This window comes from Oryctolagus cuniculus, chromosome 21 (assembly GCF_051225735.1).
Source record: "Oryctolagus cuniculus isolate XC-2025 breed Fujian yellow rabbit chromosome 21, ASM5122573v1, whole genome shotgun sequence".
Lineage (NCBI taxonomy): Eukaryota > Metazoa > Chordata > Mammalia > Lagomorpha > Leporidae > Oryctolagus > Oryctolagus cuniculus.
The window spans coordinates 46,277,319-46,290,241 of NC_142887.1; positions in this window are offsets into that span (position 1 = coordinate 46,277,319).

Sequence of the window (12,923 nt, forward strand, 5' to 3'; positions counted from 1 at the left end):
GTCAAACACTCCACACATTCGAGTTTTCTAGGAAGAAAGCTTCAGAAACCTGAGAAAACATGATATTTCTTTCTGTAAACATGACAATGGATACATTTGCCGAACAGGAAGATTGTGCTTTTCTCCAAAACCACTTTCACGGTGATTTTTTGGTTAAATTTCACTTCAAAACTACAACAATTTGTCCAGATACTCCTGGATGAAAACAAAACTATCTGGTGATTTGTAGCTATCTCAATCCCAGATCTTGCTACAGCCTCTGTGTGTGTTTGTGTTTTCTGGATATTCTCTATGGACTTTAAGGTTTTGAATGCATTTTAGCAGGACCCTCTTTGTTTTCTGCTGGAAAATGCTAATTGGTTCCACCTGGAGTCAAATGCTCCACACATTCGAGTTTTCTAGGAAGAAAGCTCCAGAAACCTGAGAAAACATGATAATTCATTCTGTAAACATGACATTGGATACATTTGCCGAACAGGAAGATTGTGCTTTTCTCCAAAACCACTTTCACGGTGATTTTTGGTTAAATTTCACCCAAAATCCACAACAATTTGTCCAGATACTCATGGATGAAAACAAAACTGTCTGGTGATTTGTAGCTATCTCAATCCCAGATCTTGCTACAGCCTCTGTGTGTGTTTGTGTTTTCTGGATATTCTCTATGGACTTTAAGGTTTTGAATGCATTTTAGCAGGACCCTCTTTGTTTTCTGCTGGCAAACGCTAATTGGTTCCACCTGGAGTCAAACACTCCACACATTCGAGTTTGCTAGGAAGAAAGCTTCAGAAACCTGAGAAAACATGATATTTCTTTCTGTAAACATGATATTTGATACATTTGCCGAACAGGAAGATTGTGCTTTTCTCCAAAACCACTTTCACGGTGATTTTTGGTTAAATTTCACCCAAAATCCACAACAATTTGTCCACATACTCCTGGATGAAAGCAAAACTATCTGGTGATTTGTAGCTATCTCAATCCCAGATCTTCCTACAGCCTCTGTGTGTGTTTGTGTTTTCTGGTTATTCTCTATGGACTTTAAGGTTTTGAATGCATTTTAGCAGGACCCTTTTTGTTTTCTGCTGGCAAACGCTAATTGGTTCCACCTGGAGTCAAACACTCCACACATTCGAGTTTGCTAGGAAGAAAGCTTCAGAAACCTGAGAAAACATGATATTTCTTTCTGTAAACATGACATTGGATACATTGGCCGAACAGGAAGATTTTGCTTTTCTCCAAAACCACTTTCCCGGTCATTTTTTGTTTAAATTTCACTTCAAAACTACAACAATTTGTCCAGATACTCCTGGAAGAAAACAAAACTATCTGGTGATTTGTAGCTATCTCAATCCCAGATCTTGCTACAGCCTCTGTGTGTGTTTGTGTTTTCTGGATATTCTCTATGGACTTTAAGATTTTGAATGCATTTTAGCAGGACCCTTTTTGTTTTCTGCTGGCAAATGCTAATTGGTTCCACCTGGAGTAAAATACTCCACACATTCGAGTTGGTAGGTAGAAAGCTTCATAAACCTGAGAAAACATGATAATTCATTCTGTAAACATGACATTGGATACATTTGCCGAACAGGAAGATTGTGCTTTTCTCCAAAACCACTTTCACGGTGATTTTTGGTTAAATTTCACCCAAAATCCACAACAATTTGTCCACATATTCCTGGATGAAAGCAAAACTATCTGGTGATTTGTAGCTTTCTCAATCCCAGATCTTGCTACAGCCTCTGTGTGTGTTTGTGTTTTCTGGATATTCTCTATGGACTTTAAGGTTTTGAATGCATTTGAGCAGGACCCTTTTTGTTTTCTGCTGGCAAACGCTAATTGGTTCCACCTGGAGTCAAACACTCCACACATTCGAGTTTTCTAGGAAGAAAGCTTCAGAAACCTGAGAAAACATGATATTTCTTTCTGTAAACATGACATTGGATACATTTCCCGAAAAGGAAGATTGTGCTTTTCTCCAAAACCAGTTTCACGGTGATTTTTTGGTTAAATTTCACTTCAAAGCTACAACAATTTGTCCAGATACTCCTGGATGAAAACAAAACTATCTGGTGATTTGTAGCTATCTCAATCCCAGATCTTGCTACAGCCTCTGTGTGTGTTTGTGTTTTCTGGATATTCTCTATGGACTTTAAGGTTTTGAATGCATTTTAGCAGGACCCTTTTTGTTTTCTGTTGGCAAACGCTAATTGGTTGCACCTGGAGTCAAACACTCCACACATTCGAGTTTTCTAGGAAGAAAGCTTCAGAAACCTGAGAAAACATGATATTTCTTTCTGTAAACATGACATTGGATACATTTGCCGAACAGGAAGACTGTTATTTTCTCCAAAACCACTTTCACGGTGATTTTTGTTTAAATTTCACCCGAAATCCACAACAATTTGTCCAGATACTCCTGGATGAAAGCAAAGCTATCTGGTGATTTGTAGCTTTCTCAATCCCAGATCTTCCTACAGCCTCTGTGTGTGTTTGTGTTTTCTGGATATTCTCTATGGACTTTAAGGGTTTGAATGCATTTTAGCAGGACCCTTTTTGTTTTCTGCTGGCAAACGCTAATTGGTTCCACCTGGAGTCAAACACTCCACACATTCGAGTTTTCTAGGAAGAAAGCTTCAGAAACCTGAGAAAACATGATATTTCTTTCTGTAAACATGACATTGAATACATTTGCCGAACAGGAAGATTGTGCTTTTCTCCAAAACCACTTTCACGGTGATTTTTGGTTAAATTTCACCCAAAATCCACAACAATTTGTCCACATACTCCTGGATGAAAGCAAAACTATCTGGTGATTTGTAGCTATCTCAATCCCAGATCTTGCTACAGCCTCTGTGTGTGTTTGTGTTTTCTGGATATTCTCTATGGACTTTAAGGTTTTGAATGCATTTTAGCAGGACCCTTTTTGTTTTCTGCTGGCAAATGCTAATTGGTTCCACCTGGAGTAAAATACTCCACACATTCGAGTTGGTAGGAAGAAAGCTTCATAAACCTGAGAAAACATGATAATTCATTCTGTAAACATGACATTGGATGCATTTGCAGAACAGGAAGAATGTGCTTTTCTCCAAAACCACTTTGACGGTGATTTTTGGTTAAATTTCACTTCTAAACTACAACAATTTGTCCGGATAATCCTGGATGAAAACAAAACTGTCTGGTGATTTGTAGCTATCTCAATCCCAGATCTTGCTACAGCCTCTGTGTGTGTTTGTGTTTTCTGGATATTCTCTATGGACTTTAAGGTTTTGAATGCATTTGAGCAGGACCCTTTTTGTTTTCTGCTGGCAAACGCTAATTGGTTCCACCTGGAGTCAAATCCTCCACACATTCGAAGTTTCTAGGAAGAAAGCTTCATAAACCTGAGAAAACATGATATTTCTTTCTGTAAACATGACATTGGATACATTTGCCGAACAGGAAGATTGTGCTTTTCTCCAAAACCACTTTCACGGTGATTTTTTGGTGAAATTTCACTTCAAAACTACAACAATTTGTCCAGATACTCCTGGATGAAAACAAAACTATCTGGTGATTTGTAGCTATCTCAATCCCAGATCTTGCTACAGCCTCTGTGTGTGTTTGTGTTTTCCGGATATTCTCTATGGACTTTAAGGTTTTGAATGCATTTTAGCAGGACCCTTTTTGTTTTCTGCTGGCAAACGCTAATTGGTTCCACCTGGAGTCAAAGACTCCACACATTCGAGTTTGCTAGGAAGAAAGCTTCAGAAACCTGAGAAAACATGATATTTCTTTCTGTAAACATGACATTGGATACATTTGCCGAACAGGAAGATTGTGCTTTTCTCCAAAACCACTTTCACGGTGATTTTTGGTTAAATTTCACCCAAAATCCACAACAATTTGTCCAGATACTCCTGGATGAAAACAAAACTGTCTGGTGATTTGTAGCTATCTCAATCCCAGATCTTGCTACAGCCTCTGTGTGTGTTTGTGTTTTCTGGATATTCTCTATGGACTTTAAGGTTTTGAATGCATTTTAGCAGGACCCTTTTTGTTTTCTGCTGGCAAATGCTAATTGGTTCCACCTGGAGTCAAACACTCCACACATTCGAGTTTGCTAGGAAGAAAGCTCCAGAAACCTGAGAAAACATGATATTTCTTTCTGTAAACATGACATTGGATACATTTGCCGAACAGGAAGATTGTGCTTTTCTCCAAAACCACTTTCACGGTGATTTTTGTTTAAATTTCACCCAAAATCCACAACAATTTGTCCACATACTCCTGGATGAAAGCAAAACTATCTGGTGATTTGTAGCTTTCTCAATCCCAGATCTTGCTACAGCCTCTGTGTGTGTTTGTGTTTTCTGGATATTCTCTATGGACTTTAAGGTTTTGAATGCATTTCAGGAGGACCCTTTTTGTTTTCTGCTGGCAAACGCTAATTGGTTCCACCTGGAGTCAAACACTCCACACATTCGAGTTTGCTAGGAAGAAAGCTTCAGAAACCTGAGAAAACATGATATTTCTTTCTGTAAACATGACATTGGATACATTGGCCGAACAGGAAGATTGTGCTTTTCTCCAAAACCACTTTCACGGTGATTTTTGGTTAAATTTCACCCGAAATCCACAACAATTTGTCCAGATACTCCTGGATGAAAACAAAACTGTCTGGTGATTTGTAGCTATCTCAATCCCAGATCTTGCTACAGCCTCTGTGCGTGTTTGTGTTTTCTGGATATTCTCTATGGACTTTAAGGTTTTGAATGCATTTTAGCAGGACCCTCTTTGTTTTCTGCTGGCAAACGCTAATTGGTTCCACCTGGAGTCAAACACTCCACACATTCGAGTTTTCTAGGAAGAAAGCTTCAGAAACCTGAGAAAACATGATATTTCTTTCTGTAAACATGACATTGGATACATTTGCCGAACAGGAAGATTGTGCTTTTCTCCAAAACCACTTTCACAGTGATTTTTGGTTAAATTTCACCTGAAATCCACAACAATTTGTCCAGATACTCCTGGATGAAAACAAAACTATCTGGTGATTTGTAGCTATCTCATTCCCAGATCTTTCTACAGCCTCTGTGTGTGTTTGTGTTTTCTGGATATTCTCTATGGACTTTAAGGTTTTGAATGCATTTTAGCAGGACCCTCTTTGTTTTCTGCTGGCAAACGCTAATTGGTTCCACCTGGAGTCAAACACTCCACACATTCGAGTTTGCTAGGAAGAAAGCTTCAGAAACCTGAGAAAACATGATATTTCTTTCTGTAAACATGACATTGGATTCACTTGCTGAACAGAACGATTCTGCTTTTCTCCAAAACCAGTTTCACGGTGATTTTTTGGTTAAATTTCACTTCAAAACTACAACTATTTGTCCAGATACTCCTGGATGAAAACAAAACTCTCTGGTGATTTGTAGCTATCTCAATCCCAGATCTTGCTACAGCCTCTGTGTGTGTTTGTGTTTTCTGGATATTCTCTATGGACTTTAATGTTTTGAATTCATTTTAGAAGGACCCTTTTTGTTTTCTGCTGGCAAACGCTAATTGGTTCCACCTGGAGTCAAACACTCCACACATTCAAGTTTGCTAGGAAGAAAGCTTCAGAAACCTGAGAAAACATGATATTTCTTTCTGTAAACATGACATTGGATACATTTGCCGAACAGGAAGATTGTGCTTTTCTCCAAAACCACTTTCACGGTGATTTTTGGTTAAATTTCACCCAAAATCCACAACAATTTGTCCACATACTCCTGGATGAAAGCAAAACTATCTGGTGATTTGTAGCTTTCTCAATCCCAGATCTTGCTACAGCCTCTGTGTGTGTTTGTGTTTTCTGGATATTCTCTATGGACTTTAAGGTTTTGAATGCATTTGAGCAGGACCCTTTTTGTTTTCTGCTGGCAAACGCTAATTGGTTCCACCTGGAGTCAAACACTCCACACATTCGAGTTTTCTAGGAAGAAAGCTTCAGAAACCTGAGAAAACATGATATTTCTTTCTGTAAACATGACATTGGATACATTTCCCGAAAAGGAAGATTGTGCTTTTCTCCAAAACCAGTTTCACGGTGATTTTTTGGTTAAATTTCACTTCAAAGCTACAACAATTTGTCCAGATACTCCTGGATGAAAACAAAACTATCTGGTGATTTGTAGCTATCTCAATCCCAGATCTTGCTACAGCCTCTGTGTGTGTTTGTGTTTTCTGGATATTCTCTATGGACTTTAAGGTTTTGAATGCATTTTAGCAGGACCCTTTTTGTTTTCTGCTGGCAAACGCTAATTGGTTGCACCTGGAGTCAAACACTCCACACATTCGAGTTTTCTAGGAAGAAAGCTTCAGAAACCTGAGAAAACATGATATTTCTTTCTGTAAACATGACATTGGATACATTTGCCGAACAGGAAGACTGTTATTTTCTCCAAAACCACTTTCACGGTGATTTTTGTTTAAATTTCACCCGAAATCCACAACAATTTGTCCAGATACTCCTGGATGAAAGCAAAGCTATCTGGTGATTTGTAGCTTTCTCAATCCCAGATCTTCCTACAGCCTCTGTGTGTGTTTGTGTTTTCTGGATATTCTCTATGGACTTTAAGGGTTTGAATGCATTTTAGCAGGACCCTTTTTGTTTTCTGCTGGCAAACGCTAATTGGTTCCACCTGGAGTCAAACACTCCACACATTCGAGTTTTCTAGGAAGAAAGCTTCAGAAACCTGAGAAAACATGATATTTCTTTCTGTAAACATGACATTGGATACATTTGCCGAACAGGAAGATTGTGCTTTTCTCCAAAACCACTTTCACGGTGATTTTTGGTTAAATTTCACCCAAAATCCACAACAATTTGTCCACATACTCCTGGATGAAAGCAAAACTATCTGGTGATTTGTAGCTATCTCAATCCCAGATCTTGCTACAGCCTCTGTGTGTGTTTGTGTTTTCTGGATATTCTCTATGGACTTTAAGGTTTTGAATGCATTTTAGCAGGACCCTTTTTGTTTTCTGCTGGCAAATGCTAATTGGTTCCACCTGGAGTAAAATACTCCACACATTCGAGTTGGTAGGAAGAAAGCTTCATAAACCTGAGAAAACATGATAATTCATTCTGTAAACATGACATTGGATGCATTTGCAGAACAGGAAGAATGTGCTTTTCTCCAAAACCACTTTGACGGTGATTTTTGGTTAAATTTCACTTCTAAACTACAACAATTTGTCCGGATAATCCTGGATGAAAACAAAACTGTCTGGTGATTTGTAGCTATCTCAATCCCAGATCTTGCTACAGCCTCTGTGTGTGTTTGTGTTTTCTGGATATTCTCTATGGACTTTAAGGTTTTGAATGCATTTGAGCAGGACCCTTTTTGTTTTCTGCTGGCAAACGCTAATTGGTTCCACCTGGAGTCAAACACTCCACACATTCGAGTTTTCTAGGAAGAAAGCTTCAGAAACCTGAGAAAACATGATATTTCTTTCTGTAAACATGACATTGGATACATTTCCCGAAAAGGAAGATTGTGCTTTTCTCCAAAACCAGTTTCACGGTGATTTTTTGGTTAAATTTCACTTCAAAGCTACAACAATTTGTCCAGATACTCCTGGATGAAAACAAAACTATCTGGTGATTTGTAGCTATCTCAATCCCAGATCTTGCTACAGCCTCTGTGTGTGTTTGTGTTTTCTGGATATTCTCTATGGACTTTAAGGTTTTGAATGCATTTTAGCAGGACCCTTTTTGTTTTCTGCTGGCAAACGCTAATTGGTTCCACCTGGAGTCAAACACTCCACACATTCGAGTTTTCTAGGAAGAAAGCTTCAGAAACCTGAGAAAACATGATATTTCTTTCTGTAAACATGACATTGGATACATTTGCCGAACAGGAAGACTGTTATTTTCTCCAAAACCACTTTCACGGTGATTTTTGTTTAAATTTCACCCGAAATCCACAACAATTTGTCCAGATACTCCTGGATGAAAGCAAAGCTATCTGGTGATTTGTAGCTTTCTCAATCCCAGATCTTCCTACAGCCTCTGTGTGTGTTTGTGTTTTCTGGATATTCTCTATGGACTTTAAGGGTTTGAATGCATTTTAGCAGGACCCTTTTTGTTTTCTGCTGGCAAACGCTAATTGGTTCCACCTGGAGTCAAACACTCCACACATTCGAGTTTTCTAGGAAGAAAGCTTCAGAAACCTGAGAAAACATGATATTTCTTTCTGTAAACATGACATTGGATACATTTGCCGAACAGGAAGATTGTGCTTTTCTCCAAAACCACTTTCACGGTGATTTTTGTTTAAATTTCACCCAAAATCCACAACAATTTGTCCACATACTCCTGGATGAAAGCAAAACTATCTGGTGATTTGTAGCTATCTCAATCCCAGATCTTGCTACAGCCTCTGTGTGTGTTTGTGTTTTCTGGATATTCTCTATGGACTTTAAGGTTTTGAATGCATTTTAGCAGGACCCTTTTTGTTTTCTGCTGGCAAATGCTAATTGGTTCCACCTGGAGTAAAATACTCCACACATTCGAGTTGGTAGGAAGAAAGCTTCATAAACCTGAGAAAACATGATAATTCATTCTGTAAACATGACATTGGATGCATTTGCAGAACAGGAAGAATGTGCTTTTCTCCAAAACCACTTTGACGGTGATTTTTGGTTAAATTTCACTTCTAAACTACAACAATTTGTCCGGATAATCCTGGATGAAAACAAAACTGTCTGGTGATTTGTAGCTATCTCAATCCCAGATCTTGCTACAGCCTCTGTGTGTGTTTGTGTTTTCTGGATATTCTCTATGGACTTTAAGGTTTTGAATGCATTTGAGCAGGACCCTTTTTGTTTTCTGCTGGCAAACGCTAATTGGTTCCACCTGGAGTCAAATCCTCCACACATTCGAAGTTTCTAGGAAGAAAGCTTCATAAACCTGAGAAAACATGATATTTCTTTCTGTAAACATGACATTGGATACATTTGCCGAACAGGAAGATTGTGCTTTTCTCCAAAACCACTTTCACGGTGATTTTTTGGTGAAATTTCACTTCAAAACTACAACAATTTGTCCAGATACTCCTGGATGAAAACAAAACTATCTGGTGATTTGTAGCTATCTCAATCCCAGATCTTGCTACAGCCTCTGTGTGTGTTTGTGTTTTCTGGATATTCTCTATGGACTTTAAGGTTTTGAATGCATTTCAGGAGGACCCTTTTTGTTTTCTGCTGGCAAACGCTAATTGGTTCCACCTGGAGTCAAACACTCCACACATTCGAGTTTGCTAGGAAGAAAGCTTCAGAAACCTGAGAAAACATGATATTTCTTTCTGTAAACATGACATTGGATACATTGGCCGAACAGGAAGATTGTGCTTTTCTCCAAAACCACTTTCACGGTGATTTTTGGTTAAATTTCACCCGAAATCCACAACAATTTGTCCAGATACTCCTGGATGAAAACAAAACTGTCTGGTGATTTGTAGCTATCTCAATCCCAGATCTTGCTACAGCCTCTGTGTGTGTTTGTGTTTTCTGGATATTCTCTATGGACTTTAAGGTTTTGAATGCATTTCAGGAGGACCCATTTGTTTTCTGCTGGCAAACGCTAATTGGTTCCACCTGGAGTCAAACACTCCACACATTCGAGTTTGCTAGGAAGAAAGCTTCAGAAACCTGAGAAAACATGATATTTCTTTCTGTAAACATGACATTGGATACATTGGCCGAACAGGAAGATTGTGCTTTTCTCCAAAACCACTTTCACGGTGATTTTTGGTTACATTTCACCCGAAATCCACAACAATTTGTCCAGATACTCCACGAAGAAAACAAAACCGTCTGGTGATTTGTAGCTATCTCAATCCCAGATCTTCCTACAGCCTCTGTGCGTGTTTGTGTTTTCTGGATATTCTCTATGGACTTTAAGGTTTTGAATGCATTTTAGCAGGACCCTCTTTGTTTTCTGCTGGCAAACGCTAATTGGTTCCACCTGGAGTCAAACACTCCACACATTCGAGTTTTCTAGGAAGAAAGCTTCAGAAACCTGAGAAAACATGATAATTCATTCTGTAAACATGACATTGGATACATTTGCCGAACAGGAAGATTGTGCTTTTCTCCAAAACCACTTTCACAGTGATTTTTGGTTAAATTTCACCTGAAATCCACAACAATTTGTCCAGATACTCCTGGATGAAAACAAAACTATCTGGTGATTTGTAGCTATCTCATTACCAGATCTTTCTACAGCCTCTGTGTGTGTTTGTGTTTTCTGGATATTCTCTATGGACTTTAAGGTTTTGAATGCATTTTAGCAGGACCCTCTTTGTTTTCTGCTGGCAAACGCTAATTGGTTCCACCTGGAGTCAAACACTCCACACATTCGAGTTTGCTAGCAAGAAAGCTTCAGAAACCTGAGAAAACATGATATTTCTTTCTGTAAACATGACATTGGATTCACTTGCTGAACAGAACGATTCTGCTTTTCTCCAAAACCACTTTCACGGTGATTTTTTGGTTAAATTTCACTTCAAAACGACAACAATTTGTCCAGATACTCCTGGATGAAAACAAAACTATCTGGTGATTTGTAGCTATCTCAATCCCAGATCTTGCTACAGCCTCAGTGTGTTTGTGTTTTCTGGATATTCTCTATGGACTTTAAGGTTTTGAATGCATTTTAGCAGGACCCTTTTTGTTTTCTGCTGGCAAACGCTAATTGGTTCCACCTGGAGTCAAATCCTCCACACATTCGAGTTTTCTAGGAAGAAAGCTTCAGAAACCTGAGAAAACATGATATTTCTTTCTGTAAACATGACATTGGATACATTGGCCGAACAGGAAGATTGTGCTTTTCTCCAAAACCAGTTTCACGGTGATTTTTTGGTTAAATTTCACTTCAAAACTACAACTATTTGTCCAGATACTCCTGGATGAAAACAAAACTCTCTGGTGATTTGTAGCTATCTCAATCCCAGATCTTGCTACAGCCTCTGTGTGTGTTTGTGTTTTCTGGATATTCTCTATGTACTTTAAGGTTTTGAATGCATTTTAGCAGGACCCTTTTTGTTTTCTGCTGGCAAACGCTAATTGGTTCCACCTGGAGTCAAACACTCCACACATTCGAGTTTTCTAGGAAGAAAGCTTCAGAAACCTGAGAAAACATGATATTTCTTTCTGTAAACATGACATTGGATACATTTGCCGAACAGGAAGACTGTTATTTTCTCCAAAACCACTTTCACGGTGATTTTTGTTTAAATTTCACCCGAAATCCACAAAAATTTGTCAAGATACTCCTGGATGAAAGCAAAGCTATCTGGTGATTTGTAGCTATCTCAATCCCAGATCTTCCTACATCCTCTGTGTGTGTTTGTGTTTTCTGGATATTCTCTATGGACTTTAAGGTTTTGAATGAATTTCAGGAGGACGCTTTTTGTTTTCTGCTGGCAAACGCTAATTGGTTCCACCTGGAGTCAAATACGCCACACATTCGAGTTTTCTAGGAAGAAAGCTTCAGAAACCTGAGAAAACATGATATTTCTTTCTGTAAACATGACATTGGATACATTTGCCGAACAGGAAGACTGTTATTTTCTCCAAAACCACTTTCACGGTGATTTTTTTGTTAAATTTCACTTCAAAACTACAACAATTTGTCCACATACTCCTGGTTGAAAACAAAACTGTCTGGTGATTGTAGCTATCTCAATCCCAGATCTTGCTACAGCCTCTGTGTGTGTTTGTGTTTTCTGGATATTCTCTATGGACTTTAAGGTTTTGAATGCATTTTAGCAGGACCCTTTTTGTTTTCTGCTTGCAAACGCTAGTTGGTTCCACCTGGAGTCAAACATTCCACACATTCGAGTTTTCTAGGAAGAAAGCTTCAGAAACCTGAGAAAACATGATAATTCTTTCTGTAAACATGACATTGGATACATTTGAAGAACAGCAAGATTGTGCTTTTCTCCAAAACCACTTTCACGGTGATTTTTGGTTAAATTTCACCCGCAATCCACAACAATTTGTCCAGATACTCCTGGATGAAAACAAAACTATCTGGTGATTTGTAGCTATCTCAATCCCAGATCTTGCTACAGCCTCTGTGTGTGTTTGTGTTTTCTGGATATTCTCTATGGACTTTAAGGTTTTCAATGCATTTTAGCAGGACCCTTTTTGTTTTCTACTGGCAAACGCTAATTGGTTCCACCTGGAGTCAAACACTCCACACATTCGAGTTTGCTAGGAAGAAAGCTTCAGAAACCTGAGAAAACATGATAATTCTTTCTGTAAACATGACATTGGATGCATTTGCCGAACAGGAAGATTGTGCTTTTCTCCAAAACCACTTTCTCGGTGATTTTTGGTTAAATTTCACCCGAAATCCACAACAATTTGTCCAGATACTCCTGGATGAAAGCAAAACTATCTGGTGATTTGTAGCTATCTCAATCCCAGATCTTGCTACAGCCTCTGTGTGTGTTTGTGTTTTCTGGATATTCTCTATGGACTTTAAGGTTTTGAATGCATTTTAGCAGGACCCTTTTTGTTTTCTGCTGGCAAATGCTAATTGGTTCCACCTGGAGTAAAATACTCCACACATTCGAGTTGGTAGGAAGAAAGCTTCATAAACCTGAGAAAACATGATAATTCATTCTGTAAACATGACATTGGATGCATTTGCAGAACAGGAAGAATGTGCTTTTCTCCAAAACCACTTTGACGGTGATTTTTGGTTAAATTTCACTTCTAAACTACAACAATTTGTCCGGATAATCCTGGATGAAAACAAAACTGTCTGGTGATTTGTAGCTATCTCAATCCCAGATCTTGCTACAGCCTCTGTGTGTGTTTGTGTTTTCTGTACATTCTCTATGGACTTTAAGGTTTTGAATGCATTTTAGCAGGACCCTTTTTGTTTTCTG